The 22,149-nt window shown below is 41.1% G+C and overlaps 1 long non-coding RNA gene across 1 annotated transcript in view; it reads left to right on the top strand.

Moving 5' to 3' along the window:
• Positions 1–22,149, top strand: part of LOC117878599 — a 144,054-nt gene that overhangs the window by 76,937 nt on the left and 44,968 nt on the right. Inside the window, exons 2-3 of the long non-coding RNA XR_004646021.1 lie at positions 3,206–3,323; positions 19,317–19,418. This is a non-coding gene — a long non-coding RNA (uncharacterized LOC117878599). The remainder of the gene's footprint in view (positions 1–3,205; positions 3,324–19,316; positions 19,419–22,149) is intronic.

Below are 22,149 nucleotides of genomic sequence, written 5' to 3'. Positions count from 1 at the left end.
GTTGAAGGTTCTGTATACTGATGTCTATAGAAAACACTTGACTTTGCTGTGGAGAGAACATTCTTTGGGGGTGGATAAACCTTTAAACCTATCCTTCTTTTCTGGGACTTTCACTGGAAAGATTTGATCTATATTGCAACACAAAACAGAGCCCTCGTTCATTATGCTTGGGACCATCTTTTTCTGTGACTGAAGTGGCTCCATGAAAATCTCAGGTGTGGTTGCAAGACGTGGCTCCATTGTGGCAGCCAGATGATGCCCCAGAGACTGGAGGGTAGGAGAAACAGGATGGCATATTTTACAGTGGAGATGGATGTAAAATCTTTAAATAGCTTTTTGGTTTTGTTTTTTTTTTCTTGCAGTTTTTAATAGCCTCATTCGTTAAATTCTGATCTTGCTGGGAACTTTTTCCAAACTGGAGTTTTTGTGTCACATGGATCGGAGAAATATATTTAAAGGTTGTTTCCAGGAGCAAAAGAAACAAATGTGTCCTGAACTGATTTGTTTAATTACACATAGAAAGGTACATTAAAAGAACATTATTAAGGTTGCGAAGTCAAGCGCTCAAAAGTTCGGAAATGTAAGACTGAAGGTTGCCTCTGCAATGTAAATTTGGCCCCCTTGTGTGTATGTATTCTGAATGCAGTCTTTTATTATATAATCATGTACTATTTTAGCTGGTGAACTCTAAGAAGGCTTTACTGAGCATGTGCAAATTGATTTTTTCCCAAAGGCTTTTGGCAAATTTGGGCAGATTTTCATGGGGGTCGCAAAAGGCACATCCCTGACACAAAGGCTATACAAGTGCCAGCTCCTAAGCATGAGGGTGCTAGAGCATTTCAAAGACCTTTGGGCAAAACAACATATTGTACCTGGAAGTGGCTGAGCCATTTGGTTTGAGGAGGGGAAAAAAAGCCACCCTGAATCAGGCATGTAAAATTTCAGCCCAAATAGTTAAATTTCACAGAGTTATAAACAACTGAAAACAGGGTCTAATATTGGGAAATGACAGGAAGCACTAATAGACTAATATATTAACAATTAAGCAAAATGGCTCAAGAGAAGAATAAAGCATATCCAAGATGTATGGCAGGGATCAATTTCTTTTTCCAGTAGACTGATGGATACAGCCCCCTTTTATTGTTAAATAATCCACGACAATTGTAAAATAGGGTATGCTTTATCAAAGGATGTTTAATTCTATTTACCCTTTTATCTCCGCACTACGAGGGTGCAGGAACTAAAAGCAAAAATATAGGCCATGTCATAAATCCATGAGCCTGGAACACTGAAAGCCATGAACATAAATGTTTTGATAGAGACTAAGTCCTATCAAATATTGCTGTGAAATTCCATGGTGTAACATTCGTTGTCAGCTTTCCTGCAGAGAAAGGCAACATGTCAGTGGTGTAAAAGAAGAAAAGTTTCCTTGTGAACACCAGTTAAGAGGTGATGAACTCGTTTTGGTGAGTGGTGGGGAATGTTGTTGTTTAATTCTTTATGGGAAAGACGGTTTCAAGTAAATCCAAATGAAAAGAGAACGACAAATGCTGGAAAGGCCTACAGGGACATCGAGCTTTCTCTTTCTTTTCCCTTTCTCCCTCCCTAAAGGTACATACACAGTGTGTATATATAAGCCTTCATGACATCAAAGAGTCTAGATCTGTTGCTTGGGTAATCTATAAGATTATATTGACCATAACATAGCAAGCGCATGCCAGACACTTGACCCCTGAAAGGGAGTCAGTCATAGGCCATGCCATATTTAAACATAGCTAGTAGTGTAGTTAGCAGGCAGCATGTAGTTGAACAAATGTGCATTGTTGTTACAATTGAAACCACATGCTGAGTAATATAACATAGGTGCAACTTGCTTGAGAATGTGTGGACAGTTGGAAACATGAATGTATTTTTTTATTTATGTTATGTCTGTGTGTCTCAGGACTCCCTTACTGTTTTCTTAGTGAAACTCAGACTGAGCAGGCACACAGGATTGATGAAGTAGGGCATTGACTGACCAGACCAGTTCCAGCTTCAGGAACTGTGGAAGAATTGGATCTGAACCCTCTTACTGGTTCACCAAGCATAAGATTTCAGCTACCGCAACAAGTCGTCAAGGAGTATTTTATATTAACCCACGTCAAACTTGAGCTTACCTGTGGGGCTAAACCACAGCTTGTGTGTCTGAATACAAACCCATTTCAGTGACTGTTTATTACTTTATGGAAAATTCAGCCATATAAGATTCACCACCAAACTAAACTTTTCATGCTTCATTTAGTTTGAAATAACACATGTTCTTTCTTCCAAGTTCAAGATTTTCTGACCCAGTGCATCAATTCCTTGTTTACTGGCAAATGAAATGAATGAATTTTAAATGTATATTGAATTTTCATCATAGAATAAGCAAAACAAGACTTAGCAAGCAAGGATCTAATGATTTATTTGAGTATTCTTTTATTCTGTAAACATTAAGGGTGCAGAAGCTCTCTCACAAATATCCTTTACAGAGCAAACACAAGCCCTTTTACTACAGACCAGTCAGGGGTTCTCTTTGGTGCCTCTGTAGACTATCAAGTCTGTGGGGCAGGGATTGTGTCTTTATAAATACCTGTGAAACAATTTGCACACTGCAGTGCAATGCAAATAAATAACAATCATAATAATTAAACAGGGCTGTCACTGATTTCAGAAGGTTTTGTGTCCTGGAGCTCAACGTGTGTGTGTGTGTGTGTGTGTGTGTGGTGTTAGGGGAAATATTTATGGATTGGACTGACAGACCGAGTGAGAATTTCCCCTCCTCTAAAAACTGTTGATGTATTTTATAAGTAGAATTCTAGCCAGGCAGACAAGACAGCAAGAGGGCAGCACCACTTATACTAGTCCATTTGACATTTATTACACCTGCTGGAACTGTATAAAACATGGCTAAACACCAAACTGAGATACTAGCTCCTGAGATGAAGAGTTCTCTCATTGTGGGGACCACACACACTGTAGGGGTTCTGTCAACTTTACTGTTTTTTTGGCTTCACAAAATGTTTTCTTAGTTATATGTCTAAGAACAAGCTAGCACAGTCCAGTGATTGAATACTGGTCATTGATTCAGAGAGTGAGCATGCAATCTGCCTTTATACCAAATAATGCTTTGTTTAAAAAACCAAACGAATACATTAACAATACCCCTTTCTGTTCCTTTTCACAGCTGGGCTATCCCTTTCCTTCTACATCTGTCTGGCCTGCCACCTTTGCACTCACACAGTCACAAATCTAGGGGGAAGGTAACTGGAGCTTTGCTTTCTCAGAGTCCTACCCCTATTAAGGTGAGTTTGATGTGTTGATGTATCAGAATCCCAAAGTCTTGGCATGTTAAGAGTGCTACTTGAACAATAAAGGAGGCCACTTATCCCTCTTTGGGTAGAGGTTTCTGAACTTCTAGCAAAATATGGTAGTGATTATTATTAGTCATGGGCAGTGGCATTGGGAAGCCAGAATGACCTGATTTAATGGGTGAGGAGGAAAAGTTTACCAAATGAAATTGAGTGGGAAAGGAAAGGCTTTGCTTCCAAATTTTGGCTTTTGGATACCACTGTTCCCTGAAATTGGACTGAAATGTTACAATATGAGTGTTCTTTCAGGGTCTAATAGACAACTGGGCTATTTAGCTTCCCTGTGCCCAAACCAAAACCTGACATCCCTTGAAGATTAACCATCTTGCAAGTTGGGAAGAAACTTCAGTATACACTGTTCCAAAAACAGGGAGATAAAGTAGTACTAGGGAATTACAGAACTTCTATCCTGTATGAGGATTGTTGGAGGACTAATATGTAAGTATCACACACTATATTTTCAGAAGTAATATCTACAGTAAGTGAATCTTTGGGAAGGAATTGAAGAATAGAGAATAGAACTTTGAGGACTGGGATAGTGTGGTTGTTCTGTGCACAGGGCCAGCATGAAAGGAGGCATGAAGACAGGAGTCTGAGAGAGAAACAAAGCGGTACAGAGGCAGACATCACTGGAAAGAAGGGGACAAGGTGGGAATGGCATAGGAGACAATATGTGTGGTATAGGACTTGAAGAGGAGGATGAGATGTTTAAACTAGATTTGGTGGGCAAGAAGAAGCCAGTTGAACAATTCAGAGAATGGAATGACATGATGTAATTTATGGCCAAGGAAGAGAATTTTGATTGCAGCATTTTGAATTGATGAGAGGGCAATGATGTGACTTCGAAGAGCCCAGAGAGAAGGAGATTACAGTGGTCAGGGGTGGAGATGACAAGGCATGGATGAGTGGTTTACCTGTTGAGATGGAGAAAAAGAGTTATATTTTTGAAAGAAGTGACAAAATATACGGATTACCTAAATGAGAGAGGAGAAAGAGAGGGAATAGTCAAAGAAGATACCAAGATTATGAGTTCTAGATAGCAGGAGAAGGGTAGTATTGTCAACAGCCATAGAGAAAATGAGGAAAAGGGGAGAGTTTAGGAGAAAAAATAAGTAGCTTACTTTTAGGTAGGTTGACGTCGAGCTGTGGGTGGGTGATCCAAGATGGTATGTTACACAATTAGGGAAGGACAGGCAGGTGTGGAGAGGTATAAATGTGAATTTTCAACACAGAGATGACACGAGAAACTAAGATGGGATGAGGTGTAAAGGAAGAAGAAAAGGGGGTCCAAGGACAGAAAACTCTGTACATCTCCCACAGGCAGACAGACAAGTGGCTGACAAAAGAGACCCTGAAAAAGCATTGGGTTGGGGTTCAGTAGTAGTCATTTCAGCTGCTGCTGTCCCATGAGAAATTATCCAGTTAAAATATAATCTAGTTAAAAAATTAGTTCTTGCTCAAAATTGACGTCTGTCTTTTTTTCGTTTGTTCTTTCTCTCTCCTTCCATTAGTTCAGACCAAGTGCAACAGAAATGTACGTTATGACAGGCCCAGATCAGTGGGGTACAAGAGTCTGGTAGGGGGCAAATATACTGGTCACTGGCTGAACAGTTGTCTGTTCCCTGAGTGACCAGAGCAGGGACTGCACTAGAGTAATCAGGAACCTACTAGAACCAGTTAAGGCAGGCAGGCTAATTAGGACACCTGGAGCCAATTAAGAAGAAGCTGCTAGAATCAATTAAGGCAGGCTAATCAGGGCACCTGGGTTTTAAAAGGAGCTTACTTCAGTTTGTGGTGTGAGGAGCTGGGAGCAAGAAGCGCAAGGAGCTGAGAGGGTATGCTACTGGAGGACTGAGGAGCACAAGCATTATCAGACACCAGGAGGAAGGTCCTGTGGTGAGAATAAAGAAGGTGTTTGGAGGAGGCCATGGGGAAGTAGCCCAGTGAGTTGTAGCTGTCATGCAGCTGTTATAGGAGGCACTATAGACAGCTGCAGTCCACAGGGCCTTAGACTGGAACCCGGAGTAGAGGGCGGGCCCGGGTTCCCCCCAAAGCTCCCAATTGACCTGGACTATGGGTTCTTCCAGAGGGGAAGGTCTCTGGGCTGTTCCCCAACCCACATGGTGAATCTCTGAGGCAAGAAAATCCGCCAATAAGCGCAGGACCCACCAAGATAGAGGAGGGACTTTGTCACAACGTATATTTAGTAAGGCTGTCAAATGATAAAAAAAATAATCACAATCAATCGTGAGATTTTAAAAAAAAAAGTTCTCATTAACTGCAGTTTTAATCACACTGTTAAAAATAGAATACCAATTTAAATTTATTATAAATATTTTGGGATATTTTTCTATTATCTCAGATATATTGTTTTCAATTACACAGCGAAAGTAAGCCGGTATGCCCTGGTATGGCGAGCCAGTATGCCGTACTGGGGCTGCCTGGCTTCCCCAGGCAGCAATTTATAGGGCCTGGAGCTCCCAGCAGCGGCTGGAGCCCCAGACCCTTTAAATTGCCGCCAGAGCCCTGCTGCTGGAGCCCTGGAGTAGCGGCGGGGTTCCGGGGGTTATTTAAAGGGCCAGGGCTGCCTCTGCTGCCCTGGGCCCTTTAAATAGCCATCAGAGCCCTGCCGCTGCTACCCCAGGGCTCTGGGGGTTATTTCAAGGGTCGGGGCAGTAGAAGCAGGAGAGTCCTGGGCCCTTTAAATAGCCCCCAGAGCTCTGGAGTAGTGACAGGGCTCCGGGGGCTATTTAAAGGGCCCGGGGCTACCGCTGCCTCTACGGCCCCGGCCCCTTAAATAGCTGCCGAAGGCCTGCTGCTGGAGCCCTAGGGTAACAGCAGCAGCCGGGGGCTCCGGCAGCGGTTTAAAGGGCCCAGGGCGGTAGCAGCGGCCGAGCCCTGGGCCCTTTAAACTGCTGCTGGAGCCCCTGGCTGCCACTGCTACCCCGGCGGGGGGCACTTACTGGTACAGGGCAGGTTGGGGCTGGCTCTGACCCCCCCCCCATCCCTGCCCCTTCTGCCCGAGGCCCCGCCCCTTTTGGGGACCAGAGCTGGCCCCAACCCAGCCCTGTACTGGTAAGTCCCTATTTCTACTTTCACATCTGAAATTACAACACAGAATACAAGTGTACAGAGCTCACTTTATATAATTTTTTATTACAAATATTTGCACTGTAAAAAATATAAACAAAAGAAATAGTATTTTTCAATTGACCTTACATGAGTACTGTAGTACAATTTCTTTATCGTTAAAGTGCAACTTACAAATGTAGAATTATTTTTTTTTAACATAACTGCACTCAAAAACAATGTAAAACTTTAGAGCCTATAAGTCGAAGCATGAATGGGTATAAATGAATGTTTATGTATGAATGAATGTATGAATGTGTAGCATATCTAGCATGTAATTACCTTGCAATGCTGGCTATAACATTGCCATGCAAATTCCTGTTCTCACTTTCAGGTGACATTGTAAATAAGCAGGGCCGGCTCCAGGCACCAGCCTACCAAGCGTGTGCTTGGGGTGGCACCTGGAGGGGGGCGGCGCTCACCCAGGGAGAATGGGGCCCCAGCCGGGCTTGCTGCCCTCCTCGCAGCGCTCCGGCCGGTCGGGGAGAGCGAGGCCCCGGCTGGGCTTGCCGCCCTCCCCTGCTGCGCTCCCTGCCGGGGGGCGGCGTAAGGCTTTTTTGCCTGGGGCGGCAAAAAAGCCAGAGCCAGCCCTGTAAATAAGAAACAGGCAGCATTATCTCCTGTAAATGCTAACAAACTTGTTTGTCTTATTGACTGGCTGAACAAGAAGTAGGACTGAGTGGACTTGTTATCGCTATAGTTTTACATTGTTTTGTTTTTGAGTGCAGTTATGTTAAAAAAATAATTCTACGTATGTAAGTTGCACTTTCATGATAAAGAGGTTGCATTGCAGTACTTGTCTGAGGTCAATTGAAAAATGTAGAAAAATATCCAAAAATATTTATAATAAATTTAAATTGGTATTCTATTATTATTTGACAGAGCAATTAAAACAGCAACTAATCACAATTATTTTATTTGATCTAGTTAATTTGCTTTGCATTAATCACTTGATTTAAACGTGATTAATTGACAGCCCCAGTATTTAAGGCCTGATTTATAGCCTGGCCTTAAGAAGGCCTTTGTTTCTTAAATTGTGTGGGTGTGGTTATTTATGTGTACATTTTAGGTCATTTAGATGTCTAAGGACTGCACCTGATCTGGAGGTGCAGTCAGGCATTTGGGGATATAGCTACACTACATACCAATCGCCATTCTCCATCACCCATGGCAGTGAGTTTCAGAGCCCAACATGGCGAATTTCAGAGCCCTGGGCTGTGAGGCTCGTGCTAGGCTGTTAAAAATAGTTGTGTAGATGTTCCATCTCAGGCTGGAGCTTGGACTCTGAAGCCTAACCCTCTCCCCAAGCTTTAGACAGCTAAGGGACTAAAGTGCACTTATAATTAGTCAAGGATGCAAAATGTTGTCCACAATGATTGCACTCCCAAACTATGGTAACAAAAAATGGAAGCCATTGCTTTTAAAATTGACCTATATATAATGTGCCAGTTGCAGGTAAAGCTTTGGATAGGCACTTTTGAAAGCCTATTTTAATATCTATGTAGTTACATATATAAAGCAAATGCATATAAAAAAAGAGAGCATGGTGTTCCCTTGTTTTGTGTTTAGCTTTGGATTTCAGAATTCCTAACTATTCTTTAATCATGTAAGATTAAGGGTTAGGATCTGTTAAGGGCATGAAAACTGCTCTAAATGGCCTCAGTGGAACTGTGCTGTAGGTACAATATGTAGTTAATTGCTCTGTAAAGCACTTTGAGATAGAGAGCACCAAAAAGGACTTGATGAATGCCAATAGCATACAATAAATCCCTGAATTCTTGCTGCACCACGGCGAGGTCGCTCAGTTACAAACTCGACCACCCCTGAATGCTAAGTATTGGGCAGTGGGGGCATTTGGATTTAGAACTCAACTGTTGGCTTAGTCCTAGGTATGAATCTCTTTGAATGTAAAAGCCTGATTTTGTTTATGTAACTGCAGAACATAAGAGGAGCTGTCTTGCCTCCAACTTTTTTTCAGAATACATGAAAGGGGGACAGAAGTGGCTGTGATTGTAGAAAGAAAATAGACAGAAAAGAGCTAATGTTTATTGTGGTGAAGCTGCCTCTGTGCCAGCTGTATCTCTCAGCTGTCCCTTTTTACAAGGGCTGTCACATTTGATCCAAATTTAACTCTATTTTACACAAAATGGTCACAAATACAGGTCCTACGGTGATGCAGTATAAATCCATATGCTGTGAGAGCCAATTCCAGTTTGTATTATAGCTTTTGGCAAATTATTAATAAATATTTTAGGACATATGCTCAAGGTGGCAACCATGTAGGCTGAGTATTTACTATTGAAATTCCTTAATTTCTGATAGCATGACTTCTTAACCAGAACATTACAGAAGGGTTTTCAAAAGCACTCAGCAATGGCCTAACTCCCATTGATCCCATTGAACTCAATAGGAGCAGAGTTAGGTCAAAACTCAGTGATTTTTCAAAATCCCAGCCTCGATTAATGCAGTCTCTCCTTCTCCCTACATTGGGGTTCTGCAGAGCTCCAAAGGAGGGGATGGAGGAGTAGTTGCTAGAGCACTGTTGGACTTCACAGCAGAATGGGCTGGAGCTCTGTCCGCTCCACAGTAGGTATACCTAGTGGAGACCTGATCTAAGCTCCCATTCCACACTGCCTCTTTGACCCTCACCTAGCTCTGGTACATTTTAAAGAACACACACGTTTTCACATTCAGTTACCTGCCCCCCCCCCTTTTTTTTTTACTTTCATCTGCTTTTCAGTGAAGGATCTTTCAGCTCATTTTATTACCAGCTTCTAATATTTAAGTTTAACCATTGCAGTATCTGTAAGCCACCTTCAGGCTTTTTATATTACTCTTTGGTGCAGACTCAATAGAGTCTGAGGGAGTGTAGGCAAATAATATAAAATGGCCAGCTTTGAAGCAGGAGTGAGAGAGCAAAAAATCAGTGAGGGAGAGTCACATACTAATAGCTTTATTACTATTAAAATTCAAAAGTGCTTTCAAAAATGTTATAAAAGATAAAAAGTTAAAATCAGGAAGGGCACTATTCCTCCTCTTTATATTTAATGTTGTTTGCAGTTAATTCTCTCAGTGCTCACAGCAGAAGGAAGGCATTATGAATGACAGAGCAGAATCTCTGGACAGTAGAACAAACACAAGCCCTTAAGATTAAAGCCCTTGTTTGTGTCTCACAAGATCTGGGTTCTATTTCTGACTCTGCCAGAAGACTTCCTATGGGACCTTGAGTAAGTCACTTGAGCTCTCTGTGCCTCAGTTCCTCATCTGTAAAATGGGGGCAGCAAATTTCCTTTCTCCTACTATTTGTTGGTCTTGTCTAGATTGTAAAATCTTCAGGGCAGGGACTCTTACTTTGTACACCTTTAGCACTAGCATCTTGGGGCCTCAGTCTCAGTTGGGCTCTCTAGATATTATTTTAATATAATACATAATAATAAAATAAGCTGCCATTTGCTCTTGGAAATCCAATTGTACAAGTAGCAAACCATTTCCTACAGAGAGAGTGTGTTTTGTAGGCTACAGTTGCTGAGTCTCATTCTCTTCTCATAGCAACATAAAATCAGGAGTAACTCTATTGTTGTCAATTGGGTTACATCAGTATAAAAACTTGTGTGAGAATTGAATCAGACCGTCTATCTTCCATTAAAGCAGGAGTGATTGTGAGAGAAACTGAAAGATTTAGGAAACTGAAAAGAAATTTAGATCTTTGCACTGTTTTCCATCAAGATGGATTTGATCCAATCAAATATCCTCTGACGACCCATTGGTTACCTATGGTAAAATTAGTTTGGTTTTCTCAGTCCAGTTGCTGGAGGACAAATGTCCACATCACAAAAAATGCCACCACACTTGGCACTAACTGGTAATATTGGATACATCTACTTTGCAACAAAACACCGGTAAATGGCCGTGACAGCTGACTTGGGCTGTGGGGCTACAAAATTGCAGTTTAGAAGTTTAGGTTTGGGCTGGAGCCTGGGCTCTGGAACCCCCACCCCTAAACAGGGTCCACCCCGAGCCCTAATGTCTATGGTGCAATTTTATAGGCCCCAAGCCTGAGTCAGCTGACAGGGCCATTTGCAGGTGTTTTGTTGCAATGAAGACATATCCATTGCTGGAAGACTCCACAGGGAGGCCAAGAATTGAACAGGGATTAATTCAGTCTCAAGGTCCCAGTTAGGACACATTGGTGGGGCAGAATGAAGAAGCTTGCTCTCTCTTCTTGTACAGAGAGGACTTCACTTTCTAGGGCTGCCCATCCAGCAGCTTGCAGAACTAATGATTAGTTAAGCAGAGAGACACATGCTAATGATAATAAATATTTTATGCTGATTCCCACTCTTCCAATATGTTGCAGTCTTGTGAATTAGAGATTTCAAAAGAGAACACTGAATTGAAAAAAAAAGAATAGCTAATCTGGCATTTTGTATAGTTTATTTTAAGACTGAAAGATGACATGAATGAAATCAGAAAAACTGTTTTTATTTGGTTTGTTTTTTAAAAGGGGAGAAGTATTTTCTGAGGGTACCCAAGAAGGGTACTATTGTTTTGATCTTTTTATTATTTGATTTTTTTATAATATCTGAGAGAAAAAAGAAAAGGAAAAAATGAAAGGATTTTGATAATTTTTAACTCAGTTGAATGTTTTTTTTTGAATGCTCCTTGCTCTTGCCCCAAAAGGCACAGATAGTGTCTGTGTGTGTGTGTGTGTGTGTGTGTGAAGTAATTCTTGAGTGAATTAAAACCATGATAAACAAAAACAAAAGTAAATAGCATGTCCAAGTTAACTTTATGCTTTATAATATGTGAAAGCAGCTGAATGAATGCTCTTTAGAGTCTGATTCCAGGCAGTGTTCAGTGTGGTTAATAGAATTAAAACAAAAACCCTTCTTACTGTCTTTACACAGTCATTGTTTCTGGTTCTTTGACAGAAAAATGAGACAATTCAGCCCCCTCTGTTATTTAGTCAGACACATCTGGGGATTCAATTTTCTAAGGAGGAAGAAAAAGAAAGTGCCCAGAATAAAATGCACATGACAGAGTTTTGGGCAGCTACACTTTCAATTTGTTTTTCACACAGTAGCAAGTAGTAGGAAGGAATGTAACCTTTATAGCTTTCCGTAGTTTCCCAATATGAAGACTAAAGTAGTAAAAAAGTCCAAATAGGTCTATAGCTTTTTGAGCTCACATGATATGCCCCCTCCATATGGAACCTAGCATGTATTTTTTTTCTGGGGGCTCAAAAATAGGAGGGGATTTATAGGCTGCTAGCTTGTAATGCAATAATATTTGTGTTGGGTTACCAGCTTTGCCCTTAATTGTTACTTAAAAGTTCCCTCTGGAGCTGCACCCAAGGTCAACCAAGGACAGCTCCAGTCACACACTTCGGCAGTAATTTAGCATCTTAGTCTTTGAGAATACTCCCATCTGTATAGTTCAGCACTACATTTAGCACAGGAATAAGTCAGGTTTACAAAGGGTCAAAGAACTCCAATGAACTCCCCTGTTGTACATTTACTTTTAATCTACTTTTTTTTTTTAAATGTGAACTTTAAACTAGGTTCCCTGGAGTGGCAGAGGTGAATGGGCTACATTCCACTAGTTCTGTAACCCTAAGGAAACAGTAGGGTGGGATGGGATTGGTTGAAGCCCTTGGCTGTCTGAAAGCATATGGCATATAATTTAGGGGCAGGTGGTTTGGGTGTGTTTATGTAAGGCTATTCTGCTTGTTAAATCTGCTATAGCATTTGATTTAATGTTCAAAGAATCAGTACCCATTGTCAGTAAGATAAAATATTTAGTGCCATTACAGTTTGGAAACGACTAATTTTGATAAATTGATCTGCTCTATTTGCCAAGAAAGTTATTAGGATCTGGTCAATGAGCCAAGATCAAATCAATTCCTTTCCTGGCACAATGTCAAATGTGTTGAATATTCCTACTAGTGTACTAATGGGTGTGTCATGTCTTCTATTACAGGAAATGATGTTTTCAGCATCAGGTTTTTAAATGATGACTCCATTTCTTAACTAAGAAAATGATCTCTGATAAAGAACATATGACAGTTTTTTTTTAAAGAATAATCACAAGTAAGAGTCTGAACAGTAACAGCTGAAACTTAAAATAATACAAGCAAAATTATAATTGTTTAAAGGAAAAGTTTGTACAAGATACATGTAGTAAATCAAATATTCTGTTAAAGAAATAAAAAAACCATAGTCACAGCTTCAGCGTCATACAGATTTCTATACATTAGTTACATAAAAGGAGCTTGTGGATGTGTGTGCATGTGCTAATTATTGCAATACAGAGATCAAAGTTTCTGTTTAAAAACCACACCTTTTGTGCTGGTATATTTTTAGTTTTTTTTTTTTTTAAATTTTGAGAATTTAAACATTTTAGGCCCTATGCCACAACACGTACACATGTAATTTGTGCATAGTTCCATTGACTTACCAGGACTCCTAACGTGCTCAAGGGAAAGCTTGTGTATAAGTGTTTGCAGGATCAGGGCCTTAGTCTCAGTATTGTTATAAAGTTTCAGAAGATACACAAGGCCTAATTATGATCTCACTTGTGCTGATTTTACACTTATGTAACCTCATCGACTTCAGTGGAATACCTTCTGATTCTCAATGATGTGAGAACACAGTCAGGCCCATGATGTGTAGCCCTAAATGCAGTTGCAGTGAGTTTATTGTAGTAATTTTATACAGCATTAACATTGTGGTATGAAAAATAATATGATTGTTTTTTTTTTATTAAGCATTTACTCTGTTCATTGTTGTACAAACAGGGGGCCAACTTTAGTGATGACGAAAATTGTGGTGAAAGTTACACATTGTCTCCAAAGCAGTGTAAAATCAGCAAAGGTTTCCTCCTCTCCCATGCTTTTTCTTCAGAAACAATCCAAGTCTCTCCATCCCTCCCCTTATAAAAAACAGCCAAATAGCCTCCTCCCCATGACTCCCAAGAAACCGCTTTTCATGGGCATGTCTATACTTGCCATTTAAAGCAAAAAAGTCCCTTTTTGTGCAAAAACCATGGGAGCGTCTACACTTGCCAATGACTTTTTGCAGTGAAACTCAGATGTTTCACCACAAAAAGAAAACCACCTCCATGAGAGGCATACAGCTCTTACCGGTGATGCTTTTGAAGTTATGTGCAAGTGAAGTTATGTTACGTTTTTCCTGTTTACACAGCTTTTAGCCTCCTGAGGATATCCCACAGTGCCTAGGTAACTAGCCAGCAGCTCTGCTGCTCTGTTGCCAGGTAAACAGACATCCATCCCTCCCACTTGCATCTGAAGAAGTGAGGTTCTTACCCACGAAAGCTTATGCTCCCAATACTTCTGTTAGTCTCAAAGGTGCCACAGGACCCTCTGTTGCTTTTTACAGATTCAGACTAACACGGCTACCCCTCTGATACTTGACATCCCTCCCACTGTAAAGCCCCGGGAACTTTGAAACTCCCCTTCCTGTTTTCTTTGCAAGTGCTCCCTTATCTGGCCAGGTGACAATGCCTGCTCCACAGAGCAAACAATCCCCTGCTTGGAGCAATGCTGAGCTACTGGAGCTGATCAGTGTTTGGGGAGAGGAGGCTGTGCAGGGACCCAGAATGCCCCTCAATCACTTCCCCCCCCTTCCCACAAGACCCATCCCCATCGTCAAACTGGAGAGAGGAGCACCGTGGGATAGCTGCCCTAGAGTGCTGCTTTCATCAGGGATGGAAGTGCTGCTAATGTAAACACTCTCTGACGCCTGAGGAATTAAGCGAGTACACAAACCAGCGCTTTTCTTTCACCAGTTCCCTATCACCGGTGAAACTTACAGCACAAAAACTCTGCAGTGTAGACATGCCCTTTGTTTCTTAGATGTTTACAGCGGTCATCCTGGGTGGGGATTCCATGAAGAACAATCCCAGATTATCTCATTCCCCTGCCTTAAATAGGTTTTACATACGGCGGGAATCCTTTGTCTTCCAGTATGATTTTTTCCTCTCTCTCCCCCCCCCCGCATCCCGTCAGTGAAAAAAAATACTAGCATTATTATGGTGTCCAGTATCGGGTGACTTGATCACATGACCCTGCAGCCATAACTCAAAGGCTTCTCTATGGGTGATAAACATCTTCTGAAACCTAGTGGTCTCTCTAATGGCTCTTCCTCGCAGTGAGCCATCTCGACTGATTGCATTCTGTCCGGTGGGCGTTCTCCAGGCATGTAAACACTTGTAATTGATACATATTCTATATTCCTAACTTCAGATACAGAAATGATACATGCATACAAGTAGGATAACCATATTCAATAAATCATAACCTTTCCAATGATATCTCACATACCTTATATTGCACAAAGTACATCATCATTATGCCATACTCACTTCATAATAATAGCTCTATGAAGAATATGGGGGCATAGTGTCACAGTTGTAACTTAAGAAAATTACCAGTAAAGCCAATACTGTCCCGATTTATTTCCCATGCATGCCAAACAGACTTGATTGGGGAGGAAATAAGAGCAGAGTCTGACACACAAGAATTTTAAACAATAACCCTATTTCTTGTGCTAAGTCTTAGATTGTCCTGGCTCTCATGCTACTGAGCTGCATCTTCTTGTGTCTGGAAGTTACACTGGCTGCTCAGCAGAAAATGTGGCTTAGCACACGCACAGCATTTGGTATAACTGGCATCCTGACTGGTAGTTTCAAGAATTAACTGGACAAAGATATTGAATCACCTTTGCACAGCTAGCGGTGATCTTTTCAAGGTCCATGTTTGTGCACAATGGTGGGTAGTGTGGGGAAGCATCTGCTACTGCCTGTGATGTGGATTAAGAATGCAAGTTGAATCTTTCCAGTAGCTTCTCCCTTTCATTGCATCAGGTTCAAATTTGTCCTCATTAATAGCTGATCTTGCTCTTGTCTCTCTTCACATTGCTCAGTGACTGACTCTAGCCTTGACTGTCCATATTTCCACTTTTACCACATATATGTCTTGTTTCTTCTCTTCTGCTTCCCATGCATGGCATGCCCTCCCCAAAGGGATGCACAAAGCTATTACTCTATTTACTTTCATATTCCTCCTCAAGACCTAACTCTTCTATACATCTTTTAGAAAGGTTAGGAGGAAGAGCAATCAGGAATAAATTTATTTTAAAATGACATATGTAATGATTACACACATTTTGATTATATCCCACTACCCAACCCTTCACATGATGCTTGTCTTCTGGTATTGTAAACTCTTCCGAGAATGAATCTTGTCTTCCCTTGTATTTGTCCAGTGCTCAATCCTGATTTAGGTTTCAGCCACAACCACAAACAAAATTAACAATAAATAAAACAGGATTTCAGTCCCCAAGATTGCATATTTGGCACTGTTCACAAGCAGAAGAGGAAAAAGCCTTCCGTACAGTAGATGGGAAAGTAGGAAGTAGAAACTGAGAAAAAATGCTAATGTGGATTTATTAAAATTGGGGTATATGGTAGTATGGGTACTACTATAGGAAAAGTCCAGTGGAAATGTTCCAGGATAAGGCAAAGGACTCTAAGTTCTTGTTGATCAGCTATATGAATTCCCCATTATCTGAATGCTACATAACATCCATGAAAGAATAAATGAATCTGCTATTAGGAAACATAGGACACTGACTGGGTTGTTGATGAGTAATGATTATGATTGAAATATAGAGAGTTCTATTACAATGTCTACATTTGCCAATAGGCAAATATCTCTTATCAGGAAAAAAAAGTGCTGTCTAAGATAACACTACATAGTAGTTGAGCATGTATGTGGCCATTCAAACTCGGTCTCTGTGCTTTATATCGTTTTGTAGATTTTACACTGTATTCTGAATGTAAACCACACAGACTGTGCAGCTATCTGGCTGAGCAGATCCATTGATTGAAAATTAAATAGAATAAGATTGAGATTAGCTGGTGAAAATGGTAGCTAGTTTTCCATTCTGGAGTATGCCTGGTTTAGAGCATGAATTAAATAACTGGGGTGATTTTAATTTAGAGTCTAGTGCATAATTTACATGCCATAAATACACTCTTTTAAGTATCATAAAGATTATATGTGTTTCCTGTATGAGGTTGGTAGGAGAGGTAGGTAAATTTTGTACTATGAGTGTGTGGGAGAAATATGCCTACGGAAAGAAGACATAAAATATATAATGCAAGCATGCCTCACATTATGAAATCAGTGACCCTGGATAGATTGTAAATTCAAGAAACCTTTTGTCCATCAGGCAGTCCCAAATCAAGCCCAGCATCCAGTAGGCTGTGACCAACAAAGTTTGATTTAATTTTCCTTGTAACAAAAAAAACAAAACAAACCTTTTTTCCTCTTATAAACAGATCTGGTCTTCATTATACATAGTGTGTAAATAAGTTCAGTATTAGAACTTATTTCCCAGGCCCAATGCATAAAGATATTCATTCATCTCTCTGAAATGGGAAACATTTGTATGCTGTATATTTCTAATAGGAGAAGTAAGAGCTAGTGGCTGGTAGTCCCTCCCCCATTTTTTTTGTCCTATAGTTTATTTCATTAAAGAGAAACTTTCTGTGTAGCATGCAAACAGCTGAAAGTTTTCTCAGTTAGGCATCAGCTTCTGATCGGGAATACCTTTCACCTCTGTGACATGCTTCAGATTTGCATCTCTAGAGAAAAGCCATACCTCTCCGTATGGTGTCCCTGAATTTTTCCACTGAACCCCTCTCAGCCAAAGGATAAACGAGGAATATTAAAAATATAAATCCCTAAAGTAAATGGGCCTGATTTACACTTGCTCACACTAGTCTTACAACAGTGCCTTCACTGTAATTACTCCTCATTTACACCAGTATAAGTGAGAGTTAAATTAAGCCCAAGATATCAGAAACTGTGTTATGTACTTCTTATCATACAGCTGTATGGCTGCTTCTGCATGGTGTGGAGGAGTGTTAAGCAGTCCTATTGGGTTCCAGGGGAGGAGTGTGAAACAGTGCCTGGCAGGCATTTTCTCGCCACACAAATAATGCAGCAGGACATTAGTTCCACCCTTTCAGCAGTGCTTGTCTCTGAGTCAAGCTGAGGGGAAAATCCTTGGTTTGCCTGTTTGTAAATTGGCTCCTATGCCAAGGAGTGGACATGTTAAAGAGACAGTGTTTTATTTTTGCTTTTGTGGTGTTTTCCCTTAACTTTCTGGTGCCAATGTTACAGCTGTCAGTCTCCTTTATATAGACCCCTGAATCGATCAGCCAGAATCATGCTCAACATATTATATTCTTCTTGGAGTGGAACAAAAATGCCCAGAATAGTTATTTAAAAAACTAATATGAAGTTTCAAAGGTCATGGCAAAAAGACCTAATGTATAATAAGATTTCAGATTTTGCCACTTTAAGGCAGTGCAGAGAGGATACTGCATCAGTCACCATACTAAGCGCGTGTTGGTTTTCTGTGGAAAACCTCCAGGCTGACCCCACATTTGCTCTAATATAGTCTGCCATCTTTGTCCTCACTGAGCTCTTGCTTTCTTGGTATACTATGTCTCATTCCTGCTTCTTCCACTGCAAGCATTTGTTATCTGCACTTGTGTGCCATCTGCTCCCCAAACTACCCTATATCCATAATCTGCAACTTTAGCAGCTGGCTTTTAAACTGCGTTTATTCCCCTTTATGTCTACAAGGCAATGATGAAAGGGCTGCTTCCCTGAGCTATTGGGGTTTCTGGTGACGCTTGTTTCTAGAGGTCCCTCCACTTTTGGTTAATTTTCTCCACCTTTTTGGGATGGGAGTCCTTGCCATTGAACCTGGCTCAGACGTTATCCTGGATCCAGGATCCACCTTTGTGTGAGCAGGAGGATGGTCTGTCGTGGGGAAGGTGTTCAGTAGTTTCATGAAGCAGAAAGATTGTGGTCAGCATCTGAATATGTTTGCTCTGGAACCAGGTCAGCTTCCTAATCTTAGCCTTATTGTAGGAAGAGATGCTGATAGATAGTATGTGAGCCAGGTTCACTGTTCATGCAAGCCCTTCAGCCCTATTTACAGTGGACATCAGATTATTCACAGCAGGCCTGAAGTGAACAGTGCAGGACAGCACAGGAGTTTGTGCGTGTTTATGATGATATAGAAAATATTTTCAGATTGCAGCTTTTGCTTGTGCACAAACCTTCAGCTACCTACTGCAAGTGCACATTTTGGCTGAATTTTCATGAGTGGACTTTGGACCTCTGAAAACACCACCCTAACATGGAAATGCAAATAGATGCTTAGTAGCTAGAGGAATGCACATGCTAATTAGGCTTTGAAAATCTGGACCTCATTCCGTTTTGTTAAGCTGTATGAATTTTAAAAGCAGCCCTTCTTGAAGACCTGAGCGTCATACTTAGGGCCCAATATCTGAGTGGGCAGTGAAAAGTCTCAGAATTCTAAGACATAGTCCAGGTTTTGTATTAGAGGGAAATAAGCTAGCTTCTGTTTAATTAATAGACTTGACAATTGCTTTTAACTGTTTTCTCCTGGAATGCTCCTTATGCTCATGCTTTTCAGCATTATCCTAGTATGTACCATATGCACAACGTTTAGTGACATCACTAGTAAGCAATGTGAGCTATTAATCATGTGTTTAAGAACTCTATAACAATTATGCTAATGAGCATAGCATTTCTAATGTAAATGCAATATGTTTTTACTATATTTTTTGAAAGCTAACAAAGCTAAAATACTTCCTAGGGGGTTAAGTTTCATGCACTTCAACTATCTTTGGAACTTTGAATGTTTGTTTTTTTTCCCCTGGTGGAAAATACAGTGCCTAATCCATGAAAAGTCCACCCAGCATGAAGGCATTAAAGACTTGATCCTGCAAGATTCTGAGCACACTGGCTTGATCCATCAAAGCACTTAAGCACAGGTACAACTTTAAGCACCCAAGTAGTTCCCCTGACTTCAGCGTAGCTGCTCGCAAATATGAAAATAGGCAGATGCGTACATCTTTGCAACCAGGGCCGGCTCTGGCTTTTTTGCCTTGCCGGAGCGCTGGGGGGAGGGCGGCGAGCCCGCCGCGGCTCCGCTGGCGGCCAGAGCCCCGGGAGAAGGGCGGCGAGCCCAGCCGGGGCTCCGCTCTCCCCAGTGGCCGGAGCCGGAGCACCGCGCCGCCCCCTTCCAGGTGCCACCCCAAGCACAAGCTTGGTGGGCTGGTGCCTGGAGCCGGCCCTGTTTGCAACAGATAAGTGGCTCTTCAAACTTGTGGCAGTTATCTTTTCCTTTCTAAATGTGAGGTGCCAATGTGTGAAGCTTGCACTGCCACAAGAATGAACTATCAACACCAGTGTGGGCCAGACTGTATTTTTGTTTGCCACTTTGCAACTGCCTGGATCTCAGTGGAATTGCATTAGTGTGCAGATTTTGCCTGTTAGGTTTTTGAATAGTATTTACTGTACTACAGATTTTTGGTCATGGAGTCTGGGCCTTTGAAGATTTAATCGGTAAATGTCGACTCTGCCTATTGCCAATTCTGTCCATCCTGCCAGTTGAGAAAAGTTGCACATTTTCAGCCCAACAGTTTTAGGTAGAAATTAGTGAGTTCCAAAATGGATAGTTTTTCCTTTTGATGCACATTTGCATTTCTTAAGTCTAGCTGGGACCACAGGTGAAAGATCAAAATACCATGGAAGGCTGTTTTATAAACTTTGTACTTTATATAATATAGGTGTTTTGTGTCTAATTATTGAAACTTTAATGAAAATATATTTTATAAAATAACCAATTGGAAATAGGAAAGGGTGTTCCAGTTAGAGTATTCTTATTACACATAAGGGCCCATCATCATAGTCTCTAGATAGGATTCTCGTGGATATAGAGCAAAAGGACTGACTCAAAGGGAGCACAGGATTTCCACCTCTTCTGTTCCTTTTTAGCCCTTTACTATAAATGTCATATTTCTAGTGGAGTTGGGGCCATTCACATCTGTTAGAGAAATGCCTCTGTGAAGAGACATCTTGTAATGTGCTCTGACAAATACAGCCTAATCCTAGGTGAAAGCAGTTACAACTGAGAAAGCTCTTCCCCTGCTCCTGGGATGTGTGCGCTGGCCTATGTAACCAAAATACCGAGGCTGAGTGTAAATGTTGTCCAGAACAAAGGGCAGTCAGTAAAGGCATGATCCATCTTTGGTTGACGTCAATGACTTTCTTTGACTGTAGTAGGAGTTGAAATGATCCGAGTCCATTTTGTCGTCTCGTTCTCATCCCAAGGCATCTTTACAGTCAGTGAGCTGTGCAGCATCACCATTCATTCCTGTCGATGGCATCTTCCTCCATTAAGCCCAGATTGGTGTTATCCCTGCCATCTAGTCATGGTTGCCCTCTAGATCTGACTGACTTTGGTTGCATTTGCATTATTTTCTTTGGCATCCTGTCCTTGTTTGTTTTCTACAGTGTCTTCCATCGTAATCTTTTTGATTGCAGCCAATCCTATTCCCTGACTTCACATCCTACTTTCCTTCTACCTTCTTTATTTATCTTAAAATCATTCTACTTTACTTCCACTATCATCCGAAGAACTCTCACTTTTACTGCCTCCAGCCTTTTGAATGTTTCGTTTAATGCAGCTGCTTCAAGACCATGGAGTGATATTGTTAGCACACTAGTTTGATACCTTTAGCACCAAAGGGAAAAGGTAACGTTTTTATCAGACCATAATTTAATCAACTTTTGTGCAGCACTTGTAGCTAAAGCACATCTCCTTTTAACCTCATCCTTGATGGAACCATTGGCACTGATCAAGCTTCCTAGGTAAACGTATGATTTTACTTGTTCTATAACTTGCTGTTGTATTTTAACATTTCATTTATTCTCCCTTTTCCAAGTTGCAACCACTTTGTCTTTTTGACATTTATGTAAGTCAATTTAAGGAGTGGTAAAGGGTTACCCACTCTTCCCCCCCCCTCCAAATCCCTTCATCCCTAACTCTAACAAAACCCTTTTGAGATACAGATACATTAATATAACACTTTCATATGGTTTTTCATTTTCTCTGCCCTTCCTTGAGTTTCCACTTTAAATACTGGACAAAGCCTGCCATTACTGAAATAACATGAGAGGCAATTCTATCCGATGCTGGAAGTACCACAAATCTCCTTTGAGTGCTTGTTCTCATGGATTGCCAGCCCAGTTTTGCAGGGTAATGCAGTCAAGTAGTTCAGATAAGAATTCAGACATTTGCAGCCAGTGTTTTGAGTCTCATTTCTATAACCTCTGCAAGTTCTTTTGTTCCATCAACCAACCCTGACTTCCACGTTCATCCTCCTACCACTTTTGCTGCGATCTTTACTTCTCTATCCTGTGTTACAACTTGCTGACCAAAAAAGAGGCCATAACCTGGAGAATAGTATGCTATCACCATTGCCGGAACAACTTAAGAGACCAAGAAGGGCTGTTGTAGAAATAAGTGCTAAAACTCTACATCAGGTGTTAGACTTGTGTGATTTCTAATTGGTCTTTTCCCCCTTTCTCTAAATCCTGACAAAAGAACTGAGGTTTGCAGCGCATTCACATTCCCCCTCTGTTACCAGGAGAAATATCAATTTAGATTCATTCTCTCAAAGTGACCTTGATACCCTTGGTTTAGTTCATAGCTTTACA

Source organism: Trachemys scripta, chromosome 5, assembly GCF_013100865.1.
Source record: "Trachemys scripta elegans isolate TJP31775 chromosome 5, CAS_Tse_1.0, whole genome shotgun sequence".
NCBI classification, from domain to species: Eukaryota; Metazoa; Chordata; order Testudines; family Emydidae; genus Trachemys; species Trachemys scripta.
Note: the sequence above shows the minus strand (reverse complement) of the source record. Positions and strands in the feature narration are given on the sequence as shown.